Raw genomic sequence first — 15,633 nt, forward strand, 5'->3', positions numbered from 1 at the left:
CAGTATGAGTGTCTAAAAAAATCGACATTTCAAAAATAAATTTAACAAATCCTTTAGCTAATTGTACGTCTATTATATAGTCAAATATGGAGCGCCAGTGAATTCTATTTAGAAATTATAACTATCTCAAGGAGAACTATTAATGAACAAAAGCAGCTACAATACAAAGTAATTCATGATCAAGGTCTTAAGAATGGCACAGCATATTCAAGGACTTCAGAGGTTGGAGGATGGTCGGAAAAGCCTTAGGGAGGAAGTAGCCTCTGAGTAGGGATGAGAAGCAGAAGTAGGATTTCAAAAGATCTGCATTGAGAACCATGGGCTCTGTAAGTCAGTAGGTCTATATTTATGCTGGTTTCCTGCAATAATTAATTTCTTTTGAACATGAGGATTTTTACAAGGGGCTTTGCCCACATTCTTGAAAGTGTAGACTCATGTTTTGGGAGATGTCTCTTATTAAAGAAAAGAGGTTATTTTTTTACTCTCCAATAAAATGTTATAATTTTATGTGAGTGATTCTAAGTGTCTACATTCAAGTCTACATAATTCCAGACAATAATACTATGGATAAAATTATATTTTTTTAATAAAAATAAACACACACACGCATTTCAGTTTGTCTTTTGTGATTAAAGTAACTCCTGTCATCACATGCTTTCACAATCTTGTTCTCTCTCTTTTCTCTTTCTGTCTCTCTGTCTGTTGCCACTTGAAACGATCAGCCTTCCCTCTTCCTTGCCCTCCTGGTGGAAGACACAGCAAACTCTACCTGAGTCAGAAACATAAACCTCACCCCAGTTTCCTGCCTTGACAACATCTTTTACATCTAATGAGTCAGGAAGTTATCCTAGTTCCACTTTTTCCATTATCACCAAAAACCATTCACTTTTATCCATTCTTGGCCACCACTATTTTGGTCAGGCTACCCCCATGTCGTTTTCCTGTTAAACATTATTTCCTCCAACTGATCTCTTTGTTTCCAGGTTTGCCTACTTCTCATATACCTTTTGGTGAGGACAATGCCTGTATAGTGGTAAAGTATCTCTACAGCTTGTAATAGACCGCAGACTTCAGCATAACGTTCACATTGGCTATGATATAGGCTGCTCTTCATTGTCTAGTCCTGCCTAATTGACACCGCTCGCCTTCTTGCATGTTGTATTCTGGCCTTGCTGAAATACTTTTTGTCTTCTCAGGGTTTGTCTTTTCCCCTTGGTCTTGGCCCATGACATTTCCTTTGCCGGAAGGGCCAGCAGTTCTGCACACCTTTGAGTATAGGTCTTCTTTTCCAGAAAGCCTCCTCCACGTTTCCTCACTGATTCGATTTTATGCCCCTTCTTTGGGTTCCTTTGGAGTCCCCTCTATATTTCTACCAGATCATAAGCCACAAAGCACTGTAATTGTCTATTTGTATCTCTGATTTTTAAAAGACTTTAAGCTCTTTAAGGGAAGCAATTAGCCTTTTTATTTTAGTTTTTCACACGAATTGATAGGTCTGTGCAGAAACTCTCTGAGGCTCCCCTGAACCTCTTACAGAGCTTGACGCATAGAGGTATTCAAGAAATGTTTAGAGGAGATGCTGGTATTTTAATCAATGTTCTCAAGTCAAAGGGACTCCAATGGTGCACTTTCTGATAACTTGAATTCTGACATTCAAAGAGAAAACCTAGGAATATTCAAAACTAAATTTCATCTGATCATATTTTATTTAAATTTTTCAAGCATAAATATTTAATTGTCTGCAAATACACTGTGAGTGGCTCTTCCCAGAGTAAGAGTCCTATCATACCAGGACAGTTGATGTTCATTAACTTTATTAATGAGTAGCCACTCAGTGTGGAACAGAAAAGCAGGATGCTATTAATTTTTTAGTTAATTTTTCTGTTGACTTATGTTATTCTTTGGCTCTGATTGGAAGAAAAGCTCTAGCTCCTTGTGCAAATTTAACCTATAATGTAAAGATGACATACCAGTTTAGCATAAAGTAAACAATGAGTTAGGGCAAGCTACAGTTTGAAGTGAAGTCAAAGACTCATGCTTTCTCTCTTAATTATTCAAATAATTCTAGATGCACAGTCCAGCTGCAAAGACTAAAGATTACTCACTCATTTCTACTTCTTCAGGGGAAAGAATATTGACACAGGCATTCCAAAAATACGAATAAAAGTGAGAGGCCAGTGTTCACCAGAGGCAACTGGGTAAATCTGGGACTCAGGGCATCTTTCCTAGAGAAATGAGTAAAAAAAACTAATTACAAAAAGTTTTGGATTCGAATTTCAGATTCTCCACTCTTCAACTTCAAGACCTTCAGTATTGAATAATGAAAAGACATATATTTCATGGGCTTATGATGATGAAAAAAGATAATGCATATGAAAACCCATTTTTAAACATTAACATGATTGCATGTATTAAAATTATATTCTGTAATGTAATGATATGTTAATCTAAACCATATCTAGTAGAGTAATTCTTGGAGTTGCTTGTTTGTTTGTCTAACACATGACTTATTTATAATTCCAATTTTTTTGAGAGTAGAACCACCAGATATCAATTAGGGGAAAATACATCAGACCACAATTTAAGGATTTTGAATTCTGTTGTAACCAGGGACAGACAACTAGGTGACTGTGGACATGTCACTCAACCAACATGAAAGCACTCACCACCAAAACTGTTGCAGCAGGTAGGAAGTGGAAGCTGCCCTGGAAATACAAGTAAACAAGCAAACAAACAAGCAGCAAAAAAACTATAGAAAAGCTTCCTTCTCAATGACTTTTGCTAATAGATTTGTGGTTGCCAAGGAGGAGGGGGGTAGAAGCGGGATGAATGGGGATCTTGGGGTCGGTAGATGCAAACTATTACATTTAGAATGGATAAGGTCCTACTTACAGCACAGGAAAATATACCCAATTTCTTGGGATAAAACATGGTAGAAGATATTACGAGAAAAAGAATGTATGCACATATACATATGACTAGGTCACCATGCTGTGCCACAGAAATTAACACAACATAGTAAATCAACTATGCTTTAATAAAAAAATAAGTATAGATTTCATAATACAGCTAGACAGAATTGGGTGAGGAAATTTTCTGTTTATTGGAAAGTCATCAGGGGCCAAGAAAAGGGACACTTGGAACTCCACAAATATGTGTTTGTTAAAAACAAAACAAGTTTGGAGTTCCTATCGTGGCCCAGTGGTTAACGAATATGACTAGGAACCATGAGGTTGCGGGTTCGGTACCTGGCCTTGCTCAGTGGGTTAAGGATCCGGTGTTGCCGTGATCTGTGGTGTAGGTTGCAGACGTGGCTCGGATCCCACGTTGCTGTGGCTGTGGCGTAGGCCGGTGGCTACAGCTCTGATTAGACCCCTAGCCTGGGAAACTCCATATGGCGCAGGAGCAGCCCAAGAAAAGGCAAAAAGATGACAACAACAACAACAACAACAACAACAAACAAAAACAAAACAAGTTTTCATCGAATGTTAAAAGATAGCTAATGAATAACAAGTCCCCAAAATTCTGAAAAGTGTTACTAATGCCCTAGAAGTTCAAGGTAATATAAAGAGCTGGGAGTAATATAAACAGCTCTGAGATAACATCTCCTCTGAAGTTTAGAAGGAAGATAAGAAGAAAGGGGGACACAAAGATATTCTGAATCAGACAGGAAGGGCATGACCTTTTGAATCCTTACCTGGCTGGATTCTGCAAGCTGCCAGACCATTGACCAAGAACTAATGGGTCTTGATTATTCCAAGGCTGCCTCATTCCTTTACTTCTGTGTGTGTGTGTTCACCCAAACAGAGTTTACCCACCCACCAAACAGCCTCCATGGAGCCTCTGTTCATTTCAGTTTGGTCCTTATTTACATACCATACACTCTTAGGATTCCTGCTTGGGGGTCAGAGGAAGGGTTGAGGGAGGAAGGAAGAAAAATGGGTCCTGATTATCCACCTGTTGCCCTTTTCTTTGACATTATCTTGTTTCCCTGACCACAGACTTGTTCTGCTAGATGTGTTTCATTTTCTGCATGACTTCATCTGGATGGGCATTTCAAGCTGTGATTTCCAAGTTTGATCTCCTATTGTAGACCCTGTTATCACTGTAAAAGAATCTTTAAAGTTCAAAGTGACTTAGAATGAACAATGTCTTAAAAGTTGGTACCTCTCTGAGCCTCTCTACTGTTGGCTGCTTCAAAGAATGTCAAATTATTGTACATTGAATAGCAAATATTTCCAATGGGCATTCTTTAAAATTGCATTCAAGAAATCAGTCTTCCAGCTCAGAGGCTTGATGGTACAACCTCTTGCTGTTGATCTGAAAACCTCATTCTGTGAACAGAACTTCAGCCACACACATTTCTCCCTTATGGCTCCCAGCACATTGTTCTAGTCCTCAAATAGTGACTGAGGTTATCTGATTGTTTCCAGGTATATTCCCCACCACCCGAGACACCAAAATGCCCCCGAAGATGCTTTTCTATGCCCTCCCTATTCAATCCCAGGCATGTCTTTAAAGAAAATGAAACGATTAAATCTTCATTAAACAGAGCATGCATGTTAACCAGCTCTTACTCTTGCAGAATTCTAACCACAAGCCATTCTTGAAGGAGTAGTAAGTTTCTTTGGATCTGAACAATATAGATAAGTGCTAAATTCCCAAATAAATAGTTTATATAATTTGGTGCAGAAAACAATAATTTTCTGCCTTTTTGTGGCTTTAAAAAACCACACTTAAGAGAGTTTGAAAATACATGTAAAAAGAAAAATGTTTAGCTATAAGTTTTATTATTTATTTATTTATTTATTGTCTTTTTTTTTTTTTTTAGAGCTGTACTCACTGCATATGGCGGTTCCCAGGCTAGGGGTTCAATTGGGGCTACAGATGCCACATCTGTGATCTACACCACAGCTGGATCCTTAACCCACTGATTGAGGCCAGGGATTGAACCCTCAACCTCATGGTTCCTAGTCGTATTCGACTCTGCTGTGCCATGACAGGAACTCTGAGTTATAAGTTTTAAAAAAAACCCTTATTTTATAAATTGCATTGTATTAAGTATTTAAATAAAGTGTGTTGCACTGGATATAATTTATAACCAACTTCAACATTCAACATCATGTTACGATTTACATGTAAAGTTACGTTTCCTAATTGGAAACAATGCTGAAACTAGAAACTGATATAAACAAAAGCAAGCAGACAAACAAAATATACCCATATTAGATGTGCAGAGAAAACTCATTACTTTGTACCGAACATATTTTAAACATATGATTACATAGACACTGATAGGGCTGAAATCAGTCATTGCAATATTTAACAATAAAACCATATATTTTTCAATGCAGTTAAAGAAATACTGCTAAAGGAAAGGGAAAATAGGTACCTCTGAAAAAGAAAATTGTTTTTAGTATTTAGAAAATTATTAGTATATTTACTTTTGAATTTTGACACAAGTAAAGTGTTAGTTATAAATATTTCTTTTCCACCCTTATAGTAGGCTCTTTAAGGACCACTTGGCAAATACAAAAGCAAACTGACTTATGGAAAAATGTGTACAATATTCTATAGTTATCTGAGCTAAATAAATTATTTACTTATTTTGATTTAGTTCAAACATAAATTCATTAAATAATAGTTGAAAACATTAAACATTCCTCTATTTTTTGGAAAAATTAACTTAACTTTTATTTGATTTCTTTTCTAAAATTTTTAATTGCTGCATTAGTAGTACCTTTTTTAGAGTCCCATCAGATAGTTTTTCACCCAGACTAAACTGTACCCATATAGTAATTTTTGTAAACTTCAGGTAAACTTTATAACCCCATTTCAATGCTTGTGCTAAGGAAGTTCACTCTCATTTTAATCTTTTCTTTAATAAAACATTACTCATTTCTTTTTCTTTCTGTGAACTTATTTGCAAATGAATGAAAAATGTCCCCTTCCTCCTAGGATGTATAAAAATGGACAAGCTTCCCCTTCTTCCCCTAGTTCTCATTATGTTTAAAGATATCTATCCCAATAAAAAAAATCACACTTTTTTTGTATTTCTGAATAATAGATATTAAAAAGGTGCAATCACAAGCATGAAAATCCTCAAAGTTGCATTAATTTCTAGGTATGACTGAAATAATACTATTGGACCATTTGCAGAGAGAGAGAGTTGCTGCTAGTAAGAGAAGATGCTAATACCAGTCAGGCATAAAGTTAAGTTCTCAGAGCCTGAAAGGACAAAGGGATGGTGTGTCCATGATTGACCATGATGCTCATGCAGGACAGAACTAGTGTATAGTCATAGCAGGGTCTAGGCATACTTGGTTATGACCGCGGGAGCATCAGTGAAAGAGGTAAATGCCTCCGCTTTCTCACTGGCGATGAGGACTAGAATAAAAGCACGTACATACATATACATGTATACATAAAACCTTCTACTCCTAAGAGAGGTCTCAGAGCTGGATACAATTCTAGTCCAAAAGGTAAATAAATTGTGTATAATGAAGAAAACCATACTTGTTATATATAAAATATTATAAAGTATGAATCTTAAATATGGCATTACTCCACCTGGTCTCCAAGACAGCCTGAAATCCAGAAGTGTACAATAGGTGCAGATAGAAAGAATTCCAACGTGAAGACTTACTTTTGGCCCTGGAAAACAATTTATAAAGGAAAAGAAAGTAAAAAGAGTTTAGAAGGAGGGGGAAAATATGTCTAGCACGATTTTAATGTTATCGCTATTGGTGTTTTTAGTTTTTATTTTTTTATTAATGACAGCAGTAGCCAGTGAGGGTTTTTAAACAAAAAGAATGAGAAAAGTTCTTTCTGATAAGAAGAACTGTGCAACTCAGGCACATAGATCAAATTTCCCATATTTTTTCTTCCTCTGTCAACTTACTACTTGCACCCAGATGCAGATATAGTCTCTGGAAATACATGGCAGAGCAAGGAAATTAAGCCCCAAATTTCTGGCTTGGAAAACTGGGAAGAAAATACTCGGGAAACCAGAAAATTTCTGGAAGAACACAGTGAAGAGGAAGACGCAAAAAATGACCACATATTATTGCATATGAACACATGGATCAGTCTGAATTGTTCATGCAAGAATTTGACTGTAAACTGCATGCCACAGGCTTGAGAACTAAAGTCCAGAGTAGATCTCCACCCATGGCTCAGCTTGGCCACTGGGTTATACACACACACGAGTCTGAGCAGACTAACAATGAAAATGGTTGAAAGACTGAAATGACATTGGAACCAAGCTCATAAAGGTTACATCAGAACTTGCATCCTGACTGTAATACAGCCAATGCATGATAAAACAAAACAAAACAAAATCAAATCAAAACAACAATTATCATAGAATTAAAACAAGACCTGGACTATTATAATCGTCAAAATGTTTAGTAAGCAATTGCGTTACCTGGCAGACAAAGGATGAGGGAAATCTTAACTCGGGAGACAAGAGATAAATGACAGAAACCCATCCAGCAGTGATGTAGATAGAAATTATCAGAGGGGAAAAAACAACAACAACAAACTTTAAAGCACCTTTTATTACCATGCTCCTACAAGTAAGAATAGGCATTCTTTAAATAAACAGAAAAACAGTATCAGCAAAGAAATAGATAATATACAGCAGAATCAAATTGAAATTCTAAAACTGAAAAACACAACAAAGAAAATAAAATTCCCTAAATAACCTCAGTAACATTGAGAATGACAGAGGAAAGAGTCAATTAACTTATAGGTACATCAACAGAAAGTATCCAACCTAACAGCACAGAGAAAAATTGGAAAAAGGATCTGTGATCTGTTGAACAATACCAAGAGGTCTCATATTTATGACTGGATTCCTAGAAAGGAGGGAAAAGAACATGATGACATATTTGAAAAAATGATGACTAATAATTTCCTAAATTCAATGAGAGACAAAAACAGATTCAAAATGCTCATCAACTCTAAAGAAAGTAAGCTCTAAGAAACCCACGCTTAGACATAATGGAATCAAATTCCTAAAAACTAAAGTGAAAAAATGTCCTGAAGGCTATCAGAGAAAACTAGCATTTCATACAGGGGAGCAATAATTGTGGACTTCTTATCAGAAACCATAGATGCCAAAGAAATGGAATAAAATTTATAAAGTATTGAAATAAAATAATTATCAACTAGTATTCTAAAACCAGGGAAAATAACCTTTAGAACTGAAGACGAAAAAAAAATAATTTCAGATGAAAGCAAACAAGAAAATGAATAGTAGCAGACACACTCTAAAAGATATGCTAAAAGCTTTTCAGACGGAAGGCAAATGATCTAGAGGGAAACTTGAAACATCAGGGATGAAGGAAGCATAGTATAAATTAGACCTAGATGGATAAATATATTGGGTTTTTCTCCACCTCTTTAGTTTTTTTTTAAATAATGATTAAAAGAAAAATATATAACATTACCTAAAGATTTTCCAGTGTAAATGGACGTAATATAAACAGAAATTACTATATGAAGTGGAGGGGGAGGTTAAGAGGAATAGATGGTGGTAAGTTCTTGACACTTGAAGTGGTTAAATATTAATTTTAAGTAGATTCTAAATGCTAAGTATACATAGCATAATCCTGAGCCATTACTAAAATATTATACAAAGACGTATAAATCAATGTAAAATAAATTATGTAAAATCAATAAATTTATTTAAAAACAATACTAAAATATGGGGGTTCCCATTGTGGCACAGCAGAAAAGAATCTGACCAGTATCCATGGGGATGCAGGTTCAATCCTGGGCCTCGCTCAGTGGATTAAGGATCTTGCATTGTCATAAGCTGTGGTCTACGTCATAGACATGACACGGATTCAGCATTGCTGTGGCTGTGGTGTAGGCCAGCAGCTGTAGCTCCGATTTGACCCCTAGCCTGGGAAATTCCATATGCCATGATTGCAGCCCTAAAAAGAAAAAAAAAAAGAAAGAAAGAAAAAAAAATACTGAAATGTTAAATGTACCTAAACATGAAAGAAAATGGAAATAAAACAATTAACAAAAAGGGGAAAAGAAAAGAAAACACATTATAAATGATAGTCCTGAATTCAAGCAAATCAATAGAATATTCATATAAATGATCTAGGCACATAAAATCAAAAGCTGAGATCATCAAAATAGACATTCAAAAAGAGCCAAGCACTTTCTGTCTACATTTAACCTTTTTTTTTTTTCTTTCTATGGCCATACCTGGAAGTTCCCTGGCTAGGAGAGGTCAAATCAGAGATGCAACTACAAGCCTACACAATAGCCACAGCCACATCAGATCTGAGCTGCATCTGTAACCTATGCAGCACTTAGAGCAGCACCAGATACTTAACCCATTGAGCAAGGCCAGGGGTCAAAATTGCATCCTCATAAAAACCATGTCAGGTTCTTAACCTGCTGAGCCACAATGGAAATGCCTACATTTAACCATTTTAAATGAGTTACATAAGTAGGTTAAAGCTAAAATAATGGAAATAAATATAGCATGCAAACTCTCATCCAAGAAAACTGAGTCACTCAATTAATATAAGACATATTAGACTTCAGAGCAAAAGAAATAATAGGGATAAAGAAGGATATTATGGAATTCCCATTGTGGCTCAGCAGTAAAGAACCCAACTGGGATCGATCCCTAGACTCACTCAGTGGGTAAAAGATCCAACATTGCCATGTAGGTCACAGATGCTGTTGGGATCTAGCAGTTGCTGTGGCTGTGCCATAGAGGCCAGGAGCTACAGCTCAGATTTAACCCCTGCCTGGGAACCTCTATATGCTGCAGTGTGGCCCTAAAAAAAAAGAAGGATTTTACATAAAAAAGTCAATCTACCAAGATGTTTTAGCAACCCAAAATGCATATATATCAAACAACAGAGCTTCAAAATGCACAAAGGAAAAACTGCTAGAACTGAATGAAAAAATAGAATAAACCACAATTATATTTTGAGACTCAGTACCCTTCTGTCAACAATTTTTAAAGCTACTAGAAAAAGAAAAAGAAAAAAAACATTATCAAGGATATAAAGAACTAACCAACACTACCGACAAATGGGATCCAGTAGATGTTCTGCACAATAAGCATATATACATATCCTTTGTAAGTGCCTATGCAACATTAACCAAAATAGACAATATCCTAGTGTCATAAAATAAACCTCAACAAAATTAAAATAATTGCAATCATATAGTGTGTGCTCTGATTATAATGGAATTAAATTAGATATTTATAATATAAAGATAATTGGAAAATCCCCTATCACACACCTCAAAAATAATTTTTTTTATAAAAAGAAATCTCAGGAGAAACTAGAAACATTATAAGTTGATTGAAAATGAAAATGCAACATACCAAAATTTATAAGATGGAGTCAAGTAGGTCTTAGAGAAAAATTTATAGCATTAAATGCTATTAATAAAGAAGAGATATTTCAAATAAATAGTGTAATCTTCTATCTACAGAAACAAGCAAAAAAACATGATAAGCCTAAAGAAAGTAGAAAGAAGGAAATAATAAAAGAGCAGGAATCAATAAAATTGAAGTAAATGAACCAAGGACTGCTTTTTATAAATCAATAAAATTAATAAACATTTAGCCACTTTTAAAATAAAAGAGAGAAAATACATAAATCATTAATATCAAAAACTAAAGCAGAAAATCACTAGATATTGCACAGATAATAACCTATTAAAATTATAATAAAGGAATAGGGCATATAACTATTCAAATAAGTACAACTTAGATGAACTATACCAATTCTTTGAAAATGATAAATTGCCAAAATTCACCCAAGAAGAAAGAGGTAACTTGAATAGTTATATTCTATTAAAGAAGTTGAGTTTATTATTAAAAATCTTTGGAAAAACAAAATCTTTAGGCTTAGAAAATTTCACTGGTTAATTCTACAAAACGTTTAATGAAATAACAAGGCCACACGATTTCTGCTAAGGAATATAGGAGAGAACATTCCCAAATCATTTTATGAGACTAGAATTACTCTAACAGCACAATAAGACAAAAACAAACAAAGCCACCAAGAACAAAAATTTATAGATCCATTTCTCTCATTAACATAGGCAGAAAAATATTTAATAAAATTCTAGTAAGTCAAACCTAGCGATACATAAAAGCACAATACACCATGACCAAATGACATTTAACGTGGGAATACAAGGCTAGTTCAAAATTTAGAAATTTTATTGATGGAGTCTACTCTATTACAGACTAAAGATGAAAAAGCACACTATCATATCAAGTGATATTCATTTGTTAAAAGTCAATCTACATATGTGATTAAACAAAAACACTCAGCAAAGGAGGAATTGAAGCAAACTTCCTTCACATGATAGAGATCATCAACAAGAAAACTACAGCTGACAATACTTCAAATGATTTTTTAAAAAGTGAATTATTTCTCCCAAAGATCAGAAATAAGGTCACAAAGTCCACTATTGCCATTTTTATGAATCATACTGAATTGCCTCGTCAGTGCGATAAGGAAAATGAATCTCTAAGATATACAGGTTGCAAAGGAAAAACTGAAACTCTTTATTTATAAATTATGCTATTATCTACATAGGAAATGTTATAAGATCTACTGAAGAGAAAATTAGAAATCCAAAGTAGAAAACAGAATCATTTATAAGACTTCTAAGGAATGAAATACTTAGGTAAAAATCTCAAGCAACAGGTGAAGGTTTTGTATTCTGAATATTGTAAACATTAATTAAAGACATTGAAGAAGCCCTAAATGAATGGAGATACATATTATATTTGTGATTTAGAAAATCTAATGTAGTTAAGAAGTTAATACTCCAAACTGATCTGTAGATTTAACTCAATACCGCATAAAATCCCAGCATGTTTTATATATACAAAGTGATTCCAAAATGTATACGCAAAGACAAAAGACATGGGAAAGCCAAAGAAAAGAACATAGAGGATTTATACTATTTATTTTTTATAATTAATATAAAATTACAGTAATCAAGATGATGTGACATTGGTGTATGTATAGTCACATTAATTAATGAAGCAGAACAGAGTTGAAGAAGAGAATCCCTACTCTGAAATATGCCAAACTGATTTTCAACAAAGTTGAAGGGCAATTCAATTGACAAAGGAGTTCTTAAAAAAGTATTGGGTTAATTTTACCTCCATATGTTAGTAAATAAACAAACAAACAAGACTACCTTTAAACCTCACATCTTACATGGATCATGTATTTAAATGTTAAGACATAAACCTATGAAATGTCCCGAAAATGTTTGCAATCTTGAGTGAGGTAATGAGTTCTCAGATAAGATACCAAAACCACAGTCCATAAAAGAAAAACAATAATTAATTTGTACTCTATCAAAAATTAAAAGTCTCCTTTGTGAAAGACTTTGTTAGAAGAATGAAAACACAGGTTATAGATGGAGAAAATACTCACAAACATGTATCTGCAAACAGCTTGTATACAGAATAAATTACAAATGTATTCACACATGTGCCTAAACTTTGTGTAGTAATATACTTGATAGAAATTCATAAAATTAGCAATAAAGACAAATGATAAAATCTCAATAGCAATGAAACTACCCTGTTTTAACTACCCTTTTTAAAGGGGCAAAATACTAGAATAGACATGCAAAGAGGACATACAAAAGGCAAATAAGCAAATGAAAATTGTACAATATCCTTAGGCATTAAGGAAATGAAAATTAAAACCATAGTAATATACTGCTTAAAAATCTATTAGGACACCTATAAACAAAAGAAAAAAAAAAAACTTTAATAATACCAGTGCCAACTAGAATGAGAAACCAAAGTCTCATATATTTTTGATGAGATTTAAATATTACAACCATTCTGGAAAACTGTTACTCATAAAGTGAAACATATTATATGCTACTGTAATTTCCATCCTGGTATTTATTCCAGGTAAAAACTCATGTTCATGCAAAAAAACCTGTACCGGAATATTTGTAGAAGTCCTACTCGTAATTGACCCAAACTGGAAACACCCCCAAAATTTTTGACTAATGAATGGAAAAACAAGTTGTGATAAACCTATACAATGGAATACTAGTAGTACTAATACCAAAACTAATGAAAAGAAAAAAAACTGCTGATACATGCAACAATATCAATGTGTCTCACAGGAATTACACTCAGAGAAGAGGTCAGTCTTCCAGGGTTACACACTGCATGATTCCATTTATAGGACACTGGAAAAGGCAAAACTGGAGTGATGGAGAAGAAGAGAGTGGGTTCCATGCTTTAAGGATAGCACTTGGGATGTTCGTGCTTTTTTTGTTTTTCGTTTGCTTTCTTCTTATGGCTGCATCTGAGGCATATGGAAGTATCAGAGCTACAACTGCAGTCTACACCACAGCCACAGCAACACTGTATCCAAGCCACATCTGTGACCTAGCCCACAGCTTGCTTGAGGTAAGGCCGAATTGGATCCTTAAGCCACTGAGCAACACCATGAATCAAAACTGTATCCTCATGGACACTATGTTAGTTTCTTACCCACTGAGCTAAAACAGGAACTCCACACAGGAGGTTTTTAAAGGATACTGTAATTGTTCTTTATCCTGATTTTTGTGGTGGTTACCTGAACCTGTGCATGTGTGAGAACTCAGAGCCCTACACCATAAAAACACCAACTTTCCTTTATATTAATGTAACAAGTAAAATTTTTGAAAATATCTAAGTCCACAGAGGAGAAAAGTATAATTTTCTCCCAGCATTTCACTCACACTCTCACATCAAAAATATTTTAATTATTTTGTTCATATACCTTAATGTGTAATCCTCCTAGGATCAAGGCTCAAGGGCTAACTCATGATACTATGTATCATGATTCCAAAGCCATGGTGAACAGAGCTACCACGTGGTATATCTCCAGGGATGTCACTCACATTAAAACCACAGCACCATGGCACTTTGGAGGGGTCTTGCTTATGAAAGCCTTGCCATCACAAAATAATATCCCCCACCTCTACTCTTCATACACAAGCTACTTATATTAATTCAAGTTTCATTAATGGTAGAACTTCATTTATGTATCTTAAGACTTTAATGCTTCTTTGAAATGCCAATTTGGCGGAGGTCATACTTATTCTAAATTATTGTATTGGGAGGCACATCAAGTGGCAATTGTTTCTTTTACAAGGTTGTTTTCATTTTCATTTTTTTTTTTTAATGTGAGAGAGAAGATATTATATATATATATATATATATATATATATATATATATATATGGAGAGAGTCAAGTGGGTTGTTTTGACCGAAATAATAGTGTCTTAAGGAAATTAGAGGCTTTGGCAGTTTAGAAATTTGTTACTACACTTCATTTTTTTAAACCTGTAAAATGGTGATAATAACTGTACTTACCTTATAGGGATGTTAAGGGTTAAATTAGTAGGTTAAAGTGTTCTGTGTTCTGTAAGCTTTCAACAAATAGAAACTATTTTAATGGAAAGGAAGAGGCACAGGATCACTGGAGAAATTCACAACTTTGACTATTTAATTTTGCCTCAGGCTGAGCAGTCAGTCTAAACTCACCCAATTGTAAGGCCAACTCTACAGTCCATGGCCTCAGATAATGATTGTCAGACATACTTCCCAGTTTCTTTAGAGGACTGGTGGCTATTTGCAAAGAAAAGTATTATTGGATCCTAAAATAAATAAGTAAATAAATAAATAAAAACAAAACAAAAAAAAATGTCTCTTCCTGCCTTTTAATCCTTCAAGTTGGGAAATCCTATGCAGTAAAACCCTGAAAGGGATTCTCACGGTGTGGTACACACTAGAGCAATTAACTGATTACTGCTGTTCAGAAAATGCAGTCTTTGGCACGTTAAAAGCCACCTCCTCCCAGCAAGACACAGTCTTGTTTATCATTATTGGTTTGGACTCTTCTGAGAGTCTTTGACGCATAAGACAAGGCTCATATCCAAGCCAATTTGAATTAATTTCTTCCATAAGATTACATGAAACACTGGTGAATGCTTTCCAAAATCAAAATCCCTTACATTTTCTTCTGTTTCCTCACTTCTCTCCCATTGACATTGCCTAGAATGAAGTATCCATATTGACCAGAAAACAGCTCCTTTGTTTTATACGGTTTTGGATGGTTACCTAGTGAAACATTATCAGGTAGAATAACAGAGTCAGAGTTTTAAAGTTGGAAGTGATGAAGCAAATTATGGTTTTATTCATGGATTGGAAATAACAGCCATTTTCTTAAGTTTATTTTCTAGTAAAGACCATATGTAGTTTTTTCCACTTTGTAGCCAATACATCTTATTTAATCTACTTTATCTTCTTCTCCCAAATACAAGCTTTCAGCAAAAGTACCTAAATTTCTAGCCACCTTGATGTTTCTTCATGCAATTATACATGTGCTTTTGACTACATAATTGAGTAATTGGTAAAGAGGAACCCCACTTTTTCTAATGATATATGCTTCTGTCTCTGTGTGGGGCCTCATTCTTTAACCACTGAAGCAATAATGATTCCAGGACACTCACTGATTTCATTTGTCACTTTATTGTCAGAATCAGAGGAGTGAATTAAAGCCAGAGCTATCATTGTCATTTTGTAAGAACATTCCTTATCCG

At 34.6% G+C, this 15,633-nt stretch overlaps 1 protein-coding gene across 1 annotated transcript in view; it reads right to left on the minus strand.

Moving 5' to 3' along the window:
• Positions 1-1,876: 1,876 nt before the first annotated feature.
• The window catches only part of LOC110261199 (uncharacterized), a 77,288-nt gene continuing 63,531 nt past the window's right edge, over positions 1,877-15,633 (minus strand). The window contains exons 4-5 of the transcript XR_014805148.1: positions 5,002-6,654; positions 1,877-3,218 (exon numbers count right to left, since the gene is read on the minus strand). The gene's annotated coding sequence lies outside the window, so the exon portion shown is untranslated. The remainder of the gene's footprint in view (positions 3,219-5,001; positions 6,655-15,633) is intronic.

Source organism: Sus scrofa, chromosome 6, assembly GCF_054392235.1.
Source record: "Sus scrofa isolate SSC_HxYL_T2T_F1_AM1 chromosome 6, Sscrofa_HxYL_maternal_Yorkshire_Landrace_v2.0, whole genome shotgun sequence".
NCBI classification, from domain to species: Eukaryota; Metazoa; Chordata; class Mammalia; order Artiodactyla; family Suidae; genus Sus; species Sus scrofa.